The sequence below is a fragment of the Sciurus carolinensis genome, chromosome 6 (assembly GCF_902686445.1).
Source record: "Sciurus carolinensis chromosome 6, mSciCar1.2, whole genome shotgun sequence".
NCBI classification, from domain to species: domain Eukaryota; kingdom Metazoa; phylum Chordata; class Mammalia; order Rodentia; family Sciuridae; genus Sciurus; species Sciurus carolinensis.
The window spans coordinates 95,640,762-95,652,855 of NC_062218.1; the positions used below are offsets into that span (position 1 = coordinate 95,640,762).

At 38.3% G+C, this 12,094-nt stretch overlaps 1 pseudogene; it reads right to left on the minus strand.

The window, feature by feature from the left end:
• Positions 1-3,918: 3,918 nt before the first annotated feature.
• On the minus strand, positions 3,919-5,796 carry LOC124986357 (tripartite motif-containing protein 51-like; annotated as a pseudogene).
• Positions 5,797-12,094: the final 6,298 nt, after the last annotated feature.

Consider the following 12,094-nt stretch of genomic DNA (forward strand, 5'->3'; position numbering starts at 1 on the left):
AGCCAAAAGGCTGACTTCCAAACAATTGCCAACTCCACAGAGCACTTCCCACGACCTGACACCAAGCGCCACCTATAGGTTAGAATTAGAACACACAATTGTAAGTAAGACTAATGAGTAACTAGGGACTGTCCCTGGAAAGAAAACAAAGGACTATTCCTGATCCTACGCAGAAGACCCTAGGCTTGACATACATTGTTGAGGCACATACCAAAGATGCATAAGCCCCTAAATTTCATGATTGAATTTTTTTAAAACTTTGCCTGCTCAGTAACCTCTGAGACCCTCAGTGAGGTAGACTCTGTGGCAGAACAATTCAGTCACCAAAAGAAAGATTGTAAAAGGTAATTGCTACTTAAAATGGTATGCTTTTCCTGGGAAACTGCTCTGCTCACAAAGTAGTGGAAACTGTGGAATACAAATGGAATAAGACAAAAAAAAATCATGTCCTATTAAGACTGTAACAAAGATCTTAAGGGAAACTTCTGATTTTCCTCTGTAAAATGGGCATAATAGCTCCAAATCTATTTCACCAGCACATAACAAAATAGACACATAAGACAAATGTATGCAAGACTTTGTTTTTATTGATTAACACTGAAGGGGCCTGTTCACTTCTTAGTTACTTAGTGACCCTAGGTCACAAACAGATCATTTATTAAATTATTAAAGCACAGATATATCATTCAAGGGATTCATATCCTACACTTGGTTAAAGGTATTCAATGGCTCTTTTTACATGCATTTTACTAAACTATAATCACAAGATCAACAAACTGCCTTTCATTTTCAGTTACAATTAAATATAAAATCTACTTTTGCTAGAATGAAATCAGTCTTTCAAAAATGTGTGGTTGGCATGTGTGTGTGTGTGTGTGTGTGTGTGTGTGTCCTACCTCAGACTCTAAGAGGGTCAAAATTCAATGACATGCCAGTAGTGATTAAGCATCTCTGGCCACCCAGATCTTGATTTCCATATACTATTCGCCACTCAAAGGCTCCTTGTTGTCATACTCCAAGCCAAGTTTCATTGAAGAAAACAATATTAAAGACTGACTCACACTAACAATTGACCAAAATATACAGCCCTATAATATTATATAGTAGCTAAAAGTTAAGACTAGCTATAATTTTCCTCAAAACATTACAGTATAGAAATAAGGCAGTTCTATATAGTAAAATAAGTTAAGCACATTACATTTTAAGAAGATAATTAAAATTATTACAGATAATATTAATACATTTGGAATAATTGTATCTTAGAACAAATAAGGCCACTCAGACTACTCAATATGCTCCTTGCCCTAGGGAAGTCAAACAAAGATATCAGGAGAGAACAGTGGTCCCACAAGACTGTACTCTATCTACATGATGAAATTTTATGTAAGAAAAACAATGAGTGAAATAGGAAATTATTTTTATTTCCCCTGAAGGAATACATCACAGCCCAGGACTAACATATTGACCCAATTTCTTACTTTAAGCACCAGCAACAAGTCTCTTATCCCACAGAAGAAATTAATATTTTCCTTTCCACGTAGGCTTATACCAACTACTGAAATAGTCAAGAACTAGAGGAGCCATGAAAAAAAAAAAAAAACATTTTTAAAAGTCTTCTAAAGTAAATAATCCCTCTTCTGCTCAGAACACAAGGCTGAACCCCCTAGGCACTTTATGGGCATTAATGTAATTCAACAAGTATTTACCAAGTACCTACAATGTGCCAGACACTATGCTAAATCCTGGGGATACAGTTGACGGTAGGCAGCCTCTCATTCCCCAGTGATCTCCCCCTGATGTTCACCTTTGTGTAATCCCCTCTCCTTGAGTGTGGGTTTGACCTAGTGATTCTCCTCTAATGAGTAGACATGTCAAAAATTATGTGATGTCACTTCCAATACTGGATTATGAAAATACTGTGGTTTCTGTCTTGGATGCCCTCTCTCACCCTAGGGGAAAACCAGCTGTGGATAGGGAGGCAGCTTTGGCCCACATGAATTAACTCAAAAGCAGATTTCTAAGCCTGCCAACAACCACAGGAGTGAGCACGCAAGTAAAACCTTCAGCCCAGCCTGACTACAACCTCAGGAGAGATCTGAAGCCAGAGGCACTCAGCTAGACCACACCCAGATCCTGACCCACAGAAACTGTAAGATGATAGATGTTTACTGTTTTAAGCTGCTAAATTTGGCTGTGATTTGTTATGCAACAATAGAATACACAATGGTTTGTAAGGCAAATAAGGTTCTTGCCTAAGTGGAGTTGATAATTGAGTGGGTAGAGGTGGGTGACAAACATGAACATGGTAATATAATTTCACATAATTTTCAATGCTATGAAGAAAGTAAAAACAGGGTAATGGATTTGAAGGTGACTGCATAAGTGGATGGCAAAAGAAGACCTCACTGCAGCAATTTAGTAAGCCTAAGTATTCAAGGCAAAAGGTGTATGGTATTATAATAAGTTAAATGAAAAACCATATATGAAAATTCAACCATCTTCTGCTAAACACTAAAGAAACTTGCAAAAATGTAAACCACCACCATTCTTTTTGATATTTTCCTATTTGGAAAAACGTAGTTATTTTTAATTAAATATATTGTATATTATTCTTTTTAAATAATGAACAAATATATATTTTTAAATTTGTTTTAAATTTTAGTATAACAAATGTTAGTAGGTATAATTCACATAAAGTCTATTGCAAAACATCAATAATGTTCAAGTATTAAAGGATTCCGAGACCAAAATGAATGAGAACCACTAGTGTAGAATATGAAGCAGGGTATGGAATGTGTATGGATCTTGTTCTAAGTTGAATGAGACAAGAGCCATTGAAGTATTTCTAAACACAATGATGAGATCTAATTCAAGTATTTAAAAGATTTTATTTGGGTTTCTATAGGAGAAAGGACTTGGAGGGAAGGAAATGAGGTCTATGAACATTTGACAATTGCCCACTGAAGTTTTAATGGGGACCTAAAGAGCATTGCTCCAAAACTGAGTTGAATTTCACATGTTAGAAAAAAACAATCCCATGTGAAAACAACCCATATCTATATCTCTATTATGCAACTGAAGAATTGCTATTATCACATTCATTTTAAAAGACAGATTATATAAATCCTGATAATTTAGCATTGCAATATTCATTGCTCTTTTCACTTGTTTCTGGTAATTTATCCCAAGCCTGGGTGGACTTTACCCAGGTATACTATGTAATTACTAAGTGAAATTATACTTTGGTGACATTTTCTACAAGAAGAAACAATCAGGAAACAGGGCTACCTGCCGGTTGGAGTAGGTTTGCCATTTTTTTTTTTTCCTAAGAGAGAAATTTTATTTTAAGAACTTCAAAGAATTTATGAACTTAACAATATCAACACTTTAAAAAACAAGGCGTGAAAAACATACTGGAAAAATACAGCCTTTTTAACACATAGTCTTAGGGAAACTGGTTATCCATATACAGAAGAACACTAGATCTTTATCTTTCACCCTGCACAAAAGTCAAATTATGCAATTTGCAGGAAATTGTATAAAGTTTGAGAAAATTATGTTAAGAGAAATAATTCAAACTCAGAAAGTCAAGGATCATGTTTCCTCTCACACATAGAAGTTGGTGATGAGAAAGGAAAAGAAAGATGGTGAGTAGAGGATCTCATGAAAATTGAGGGGAGATCAGTAGAGCGGTCAGTGGAAGGGAGAAGGAGAGGAAAAGAGGAGGTGCTGGAAAATTATTTGAGCCAAATTATATTGTTGTGGTGTGTTCATGAATGAATATGTAACAATAAATCCCATCATTATGTATAATTATAATACAACAATAAAAATATGGAAAAATAGTACAAATGATATGTTGCATAGAAATAGATGAAATCAAAGACATCAAGTAGACATTAAGTTGACCTTCTCAGCTTAATGGCACTCCTGATACATGTGATCAGGTTTCCGATTGGTCCTGATCATAAGGATCCAAAAGTCTGAGAGGCAAAGAGAAGGAACTTGGGAGGAGACTACAAAGGGGGAACTATTGGCCACATTAACAAAGTTCACTGTGCCAAACTCATAATCCAGGAACACCCCTACCAGACCAAGAGGCCTTCCTATGTACTGAGGTACTAGCGGGGAGGAGGTAAAGAGACGGCACCCATTGTCCTCTTTGACAAAGAAAAGTAGAAAAACTCCCTCGGAGTTAACAAGCATGTCATTCCTCACTGTCCAAGAATCATGACAAACTCCAATGATCCAGTTCCAACAGTCCCTCACATCTACCTCCCAGTATTACCAGCCAAAAGTGAATGGCTGGTCTCCTCATGTAAGAAAACATGTAGATCTTGCTGGATTATGGGTTGTAGGGAACATTCCTCAAGCTTATCTGACAGCAGTCACTGACACCATGGTCTAAGTAAGCCAAACAGTCTGAACAGAGAAACTGAGGTCATGGTAAAGACTCGCCATGGAATGAAGGTCTTTGCAGCTGTTGAGGCTGAGTTTGAGCTGAGGGAGGCCTCGTTCTGTCATGCGTCCCAGAAAGCTGTGGTGTGAGCTCGCCCGTGCTGCCTTGCCTCATGCTGTGTGCTGGAGCTTGCCATTCCCCCAGTCCTTTGTCTCAGACGTGTTGCTGGGCAGAATTACTTAGGCATATAGTTCACCTATAGGCTGACTCTGCTATACTTTAACAAGTGTGTTAACCTGATTGGATAATGTGCCTATATATGTCCTGTACAACCCTAAATAAAATTAGATCCGTGCCTTCAGAGCTCGATCTCGGATGCCTGAGTAAGCACGCTAGGTAAGGTAGGCAAGGTAGGTGTTGGTTCATCCTCACCCTCAGCGAACCCCATCTCCGAACATCTACAATGGGTGACATCATGATGATCAGAACTGACAAGCAAATGTCTCAGGTCTTCAAACGGGGGAGGTGACAAGTAGTTATTTCATTATCCCAGGAGATATGCATGTCCATCAGTCCAGTGATTGGCCAGGAGGTAAGCTCTGGGTTCAGAGGCTGGGGCTTGTGCCTCTGCACAGACTCATTCCTTTTCAACAAGTTTTCGACATGCTGGAGCAACTCCATGTCATGGAGTTCATGGCACATTTCCTTTAGTTCCTCATACATCTCTCATAGGAGTCTCACTTTTAGAGACACAGTTTTCACTTCACTCGAGTTTTTGAAAAATCTCTTTGCTTTGCTTTTCCAATCACTCTGAATGATGATGCCTTTCCTCCTAGAGCAATTGGCACACCCTCCAATAGTCAGCACAGATTACCTTCCTCTGCAGATTCACATAACCCTTCCATTTTTTAAATTATGCTGGGTTCTCAGTGTAGATTTCTCTGACTTTCTTGTCTTTTTTTCCTATAAAGATCTCATTTGCTTCAGGAGCTTTTGCCAATATTCCTCTGCAGTCCAATCAATGGAACAGTGTTTGTGGGTCTCATGCTCCTTAGACCTAGAACAGAGCAAACACAGCTGGTCCTTGGCAAGCTCAAAGAAGAAGTCCTTTGTTTTTTAATGTATTCCACACATCTGTTCTTCAGAGCTGGGAGGTTGGGAGGCTTTTGCCATCTATCAAGAAACACTCATGCCTTCAAAACAATATTGGTTTTAAAGTTGGTTTGATGTGATATTTCCTTGCACACAGGAGAGCCAGAAGGTTACTGGGCTTCCTCCCAACAGATACAAAAGAAAGGCCTACAAAAGCTGTGCCCACAATCTGTGGTGACTGGGTCAATGAAATAATCCTTGCAAATGGAGCACTTGAATTTATTCTGAAACTTATTGGAATCCATGTTTCTGAAGGCAGTTATCTTCTGAATGCTCACAATACTTCTCAATCAGATTCTGTGGGTACTAGTAATGGGATTTTCCACCATCATTCAATAAGAAAATAAATGGGCTAAGAAACTGAGCAGAAATATCACAGAAGATATATAATTGATAAACAAATATATGAAAAAATGTTCAACATCTCTAGTAATTAGAGAAATGCAAATCAAAACTACCCTAAGATTTTGTCTCACTCCAATTAGAATGACAATTACCAAGAATACAAGCAACAATAGGTGTTAGTGAGGATGTGGGGAAAAGGTACACTCATACATTACTGGTGGGATTGCAAATTGGTGCAACCACTCTGGAAAGCAGTATGGAGACTCCTTAGAAATCTTGAAATGGAACCACCATATGACCCAGTTATACCACTCCTTGGTCTATACCGAAAGGACTTAAAATCAGCATACTACAGTGATGCAGTCACATCAATGTTTATAGAAGCTCAATTCACAATAGCTAGATTGTGGAACTAACCTAGATGCCCTTCAACTGATGAATGGATAAAGAAACTGTGGTATATATACACAATGGAATATTATTCAGCCATAAAGAAAAATAAAATTATGGTATTTGCCGGTAAATGGATGGAGTTGGAGAATATTATGCTAAGCAAGATAAGCCAATCCCAAAAAACCAAAGTTTTCTCTGATGAGTGGATGCTGACAACATAACAGGGGATGGGAGTGGGTGGTAAAGAAAGAATGGAGGAGCTTTAGATTGTGCAGAGGGAAATGAGGGAAGGGAGAAGGGGTGAGAAAGATGTTGGAATGAGACTGACATCATTACTCTAAGTACATGTATGATTGCATGAATGGTGTGACTCTATATCATATACAACCAGAGAAATGAAAAGTTGTACTCCATTTGTGTAAAATGTGTCAAAATACATTCTGCTGTCATGTATAACTAAATAGAACAAACAATTTAAAAAAAAAAAGAAATTCTGTTAAATTCCACTTAGATGTTTACCTAGTAGTTGCAGTAAACTTCAGAGGTCTCCACAGTCCAGCCAAACCCAAACAGAGTAGCTCTGGAGAAGCTAAGCTTTACTTTTGCCTTCATGAAATTCATATTTCTGTAAACTGACAGTAATGGAATTTCACCTACCTTATAAACAGCATTTTTCAAGATGGATAAAATGTTAAATCTCTAGCAATGGTATAACACAAAAATAGAAAATAAACAAATCAGACCTCAAACCCTCCAATTTCATTTCATTGTTGTGTGAAATGCAGTGGATTTTTTTTTCCTTGCCAAATATCCACCTACAGAAACAACAGGATCTAGTCCGAAGTTCTATAATGTAAAAATCTCAGTAAAACTAAATTACTTAGTTTTTAAAAATATCTTTATTAAACTTTTCTCCCACCTCTAAGGAATAGTTGTTGACTAAAAAGTTCTAGCTTTATTTTTCTGCCTAAGCAGTGTGTCAGAAAATATAGCTAAAATGCTAGGGAAAACCAAAATTATGTGTCTTTCTGAATTATATGAATTTCTGAACTTTGTTCATATTCACCTTTGTGAATTAATCACGCATTGAAATAAATGCCTCCCTAATGTATTCTAAATGCAAACTCCATATGCTACATTTTTCTCACTGTCTTCAGTAAATTTTCCTGACCTCTAGAAATATAAAAAGAAAAAGAAAGGGAAGAGGAGGAGGAAGAAAGAAAGAATTTATAATTTTATTTTTTCTAAGTAGAAAAGAAGCTGAATAGCATTAAAGAATAAAATGTAATGGTACAGAGAGAAGTGAAGGTCTGCTAAGAATCTGGTATAGTATAGCTGATTTGGGCTAGCGTACTATTTTAACCTAAAATTGCTCACCAGCTTTCAACTGAGAAAAGTAAGCAGAAGAAAGACACAGTTTTTATTAATTCTCTTTGAGCCAGCTTTAAGCAGGCAGTTTAATATAGGTATTGACCAATGACAGAACAGAAATTACTTCCCTAGCTATGTGATTATGAAATCAAATGTGGAATAAAGGCAAACAAACTCATTAAAAGATATAGATAGCTTCTCTAAAATAAAAAGTATGGTATTTTTTAAGCAGTCTTTGCAACCTAATGGAAATTGCCAGAGCAAATATTAAATAGTGGATTTGAAGTAGAGCTTGATTTGCAAAGAAAAAAATCATTTTATGCAAATTCTCAAAATTGTATTAAAAGCAAAGCATATCAGGCTTATTAACTTATTTGCATATAACTAGGACAAAAAAACCCTGGAACTCAGTTTAATTTCCTTCTGCTTCTCTCTATCCAATATCCTTTTCTCTCACTCTTATTGACAACCTCTGAAGACCCCACTGTTCCTGTTCTTGAGGGTGTTAATTGCCATATGAAGCAGGAAGGTTTAAACAGAAGAGGTATTAATATGCCAGGGCCAAGCTTCCATGTGGCAATTGCCAGTTTCATGTGATTTTGAAAGTTCCAAAAGGTCCCCCTGCCTCCACCCCATTTTATCCACTACATTCTATCTCGGAGGCAGAAACTTACATAGCTTCCATTTCAACCCAAGATAGTAGTGACATTTTACTGAATATCAATATTACCTAGGCAATGTAGCATAGCAGGCTTAAGTGAATGGTAAAAGAATTAATCTCTGAGAGTTGTTAACTTGCACATTAGTGAAAGACTGCAAAATTCAGATTAACTAAAGTGGAAATTTCATCAACAATAAACTTGTGTGAATGAAATTAGGCAGGTATAGGGTCAATAAACTGGGATCTCGATGGATAAGTAACATTGTAAGTATTAGTGGATGTTCACTTATGAGGAAAAGTGAACCTTCCCACTGGGGCGGAAATGCAAAATCTTGAGAAAAATCTGAGAAAGGAGATACAGGGAAAGTTAGGTATTGAAAAGGCAAATCATGTGTATATCAGAGGAATTTTGCTCTAAGACATCTTTAAAGATTTCATGCAAATCCTAGCACTTGATGAGAAAGAAAATGATCAGCTCTATATCAAATACTTTGAGATTATGGCATGGAAGTGAAGTGGTATTGTTCAGTAACTTGGCACTAAGGGTCTGTAACAGGACTGAAGTCAGGATTGGTGACTTAAGATAAAAAATTTGTCCACAGTGAGCTGATGGAGGAGGGTGAAGAAGTATCATCAACAAACTATATTTAAGGAAATAGGATATGAGCTATGGTTATGGTGACCAGGAGTAAGTACTGAGCTAAAAAGAGGCAAGAGACAGACTTAGGGATGAAAAAATGGAGACAGAAGGTTGTGGATAACTAAAGGAAAGAAAGAACTTTAAGAGGAAAAAAATGTGTAAGCAGTAATGTCAATCCCCAGAGAGACAAGCAGAGTGAAAACTATTAAAATGACCTGGATAGAGCAAAGTATTATTGAATGTTCACTACATAGACTTGGTAAGAAGTAAAGACTGAGAGGAAAAGGGGATGCTATAGTTTGGATATGAGGTTTCCCCCAAAAGCTCACATACAGGAATGTTCAGAAGTGAAATGATTATATTACAAGAGCTATGACCTGAACGGTGGCTTAATAATCTGAAAGGACTACTGTACTGGGTGGTAACTATAGGCAGGTGTTGTCTGGAGGAAGTATAAACCTTTGCAGTTTATATTTGGTTCCTGGTTCCTCACTGGTTTTCTCTGCTTCCCAACTGCTCCACTGAAGAACATTCCCTCACTACGCCTTTCTGCCATGATGTTCTGTCTTAGCTCAGGTCCAGAGCAATGACATCAGTCAACCATGGATAGAAACCTCTGAAACCACGAACCCAGAGTAATTTTTCCCTCCTTTATATTGTTCTTGTCAAGTATTTTTGTCACAGCAACAAAAGGCTAACTAATACAGTGGAAATTAAAGGAAATAAGAGAGCCAAATGATACCTCAAGAAAGGAGCAACATTAAACAAATTTTTTTCTCAAGGCAGAGGAAAACTAAAAGAGAATGTATATTTTATCTCCTCCTTCTGGTTCTGAAGAGGATAAAAAGGAAAATGAGTAGACAAGAATTATTCTGACCACAAATCTCTCTAGAAAAGGGTCCTGGAGAAAATTAACTACCACTTTAAAGTAACAGATGTTGACTTCAACTCCACAAAACATTTGGTATGGAATGCAGGCCATTCCTCCAAACACTCACTACCCCATCTTACTCCCATACCTGAGACACTACTTACTTTTTAGCGGTTTCCAGTTCGCCCACATCCTGCACTAGTCCTGATTTAAAGACCCCCTTCTCTTCCCATGTTTTCCACTGAAGAACGTTCATTTGCCTCTAAACATCATTTGTCTCTAAATCAGGGTTTCTCAACTTCTGCATTATTGTCATTTTGGACCCCATGAATTTTTGTTGGTGGAGGGAGTGGGATAGGTGGGTTCTGTCCAGTGCATGGTATGATGTTTAATAGTATCCCTGGCCTTTCCCCACTAGATGTCTACTGCACTCTCCCTTACAGTTCTGAAATCAAAAATGTCTGTAGACATTGACTAATGTTCCTTCCAGGGCAAAATATCCCACCCCCCCTCAGTGGGAATCCCTGCTATAGATAATTTTCTTCCTGATTCTGTCTGCAGACCAGTATAGGCACCTCCTCCACCTCCACTTCCCTCATACTGCCTGTCTCTGAAAAAAGTAAATGACTTTATTTTTCTTTCCAAAAATTTTTCACTACAGGTAATTGATAGGCTTAACAAGTATAATCATGACAAAACCCCAGTTTCAAGAAGGCTCACAAAGTTGCCATGCTCCCTGGATTCTGGGGAAACATGAACTGAAAGAGGGCCGCAGTTTCCACACCCCCTTCCTGCCTGGCCTTCCTTCCTAGTTAACACATAGGATATGCTGCATCCCAGTTGATAGTGAAACCAATGCTGTGTCTACCTCCCAGTTCAGATCCCGTTGGACACAGGTATAGACTGGCATGGCCATTAGATCTGGTAGGCTTTGCAGCACAGTTCTCCAGGAGGCCTTGGACAGACCCAGTTCTCTCCCAACCCTTGTTTCTCATAGTTCTCAAGAACAAATGTAGAATGTGCTGAGAATGTAATGTTCTGAGATAAGAAGGGACTAACTGGTCTCCCTGGCCCTGAAACAGGATGACTTTCAATGTTGTAGCCCAAAGACTAATGTTTTTCCAAGGTATAAAACTCAGAGAGGAGTACTGTCTTAGACCCCTCAGTTGGGGTGCAAGCGGGCTGGTGAACACACTCCATCCCCACACCCCACCAGATAGCTTTCGAGAGTCTTGGGAAACGAGTTAGTAATGAATTGAATCCTAGGCCTCTGTTACCCCTTGCTGCTACTGTCAAAATCCTGTTTCCCATAACTGTGAGTGGATGTTTTCAGATTTGCTTCATTTCATTGTCAAGTATTAGCTGCAAATCACCCCTTTTAAATCTTTTCTTCATTGGTGCATATTAATTATACAGAATGGTGGGTTTTATTGTGGCATAGTGGTACATTCATGAAAATATAATTTGATCAGTTTCACTCCCCACCTCTCCCAACCTTCCCTCCTCCCTCCTGCTTCCTCTACCCTACTAGTCTCTGTTATGGTTGGTATATGTTGTATCTTCTAGAAGCTCATGTGTGAGACAGTACAAGAACATTCAGAGGTGAAATGATTACATTACAAGAGATGTAACCTAATTGATGACTTGATTTACTGATATGGATTAACCAGGTGGTAGCTGTAGGCAAGTAGGGTATGGCTGGAGGAGGTACTTCACTGGGGACATGCCATTGGGGCATCTGTTTTGTCCCTGGTGAGCAGAGTTCTCTCTCTCTTTCTCTCTCTCTCTCTCTCTCTCTCTCTCTCTCTCTCTCTCTCTCTCTCTGCTTCCTTGTGGCCACGTCCTGAGCTGCTTTTCTCCATCATGTCCTTCCTGCCATGATGCATTGCCTCACCTTGGGCCCAGAGCATGGAGTCAGAGGTCTGTGGACTGAGAGCTCTGAAACTGTGAGCCAAAATGAACTTTTCCTCTTCTAAGTTGTTCTTGTCAGGTCTTTTGGTCAAAGCAACAACAGCAACAACAAAAACTGACCAGTCTCCCTTTTTGGGAGTCCCTTTTTTCTTCTTCTTCTAGCTTCTACATATGAAAAAACACATAATTTTCTCTCTGAGTTTGACTTATTTGGCTCAAAATTATAGTCTCCAGTCCATCCATTTTCCTGCAAATGACATAATTTCATTCTTCTTTACAGCTGAAAAAACTTGTGTCATTTTCTTTACCCATTCTTCTGTTGATGGACACCTAGGCTGATTCCATAACTTG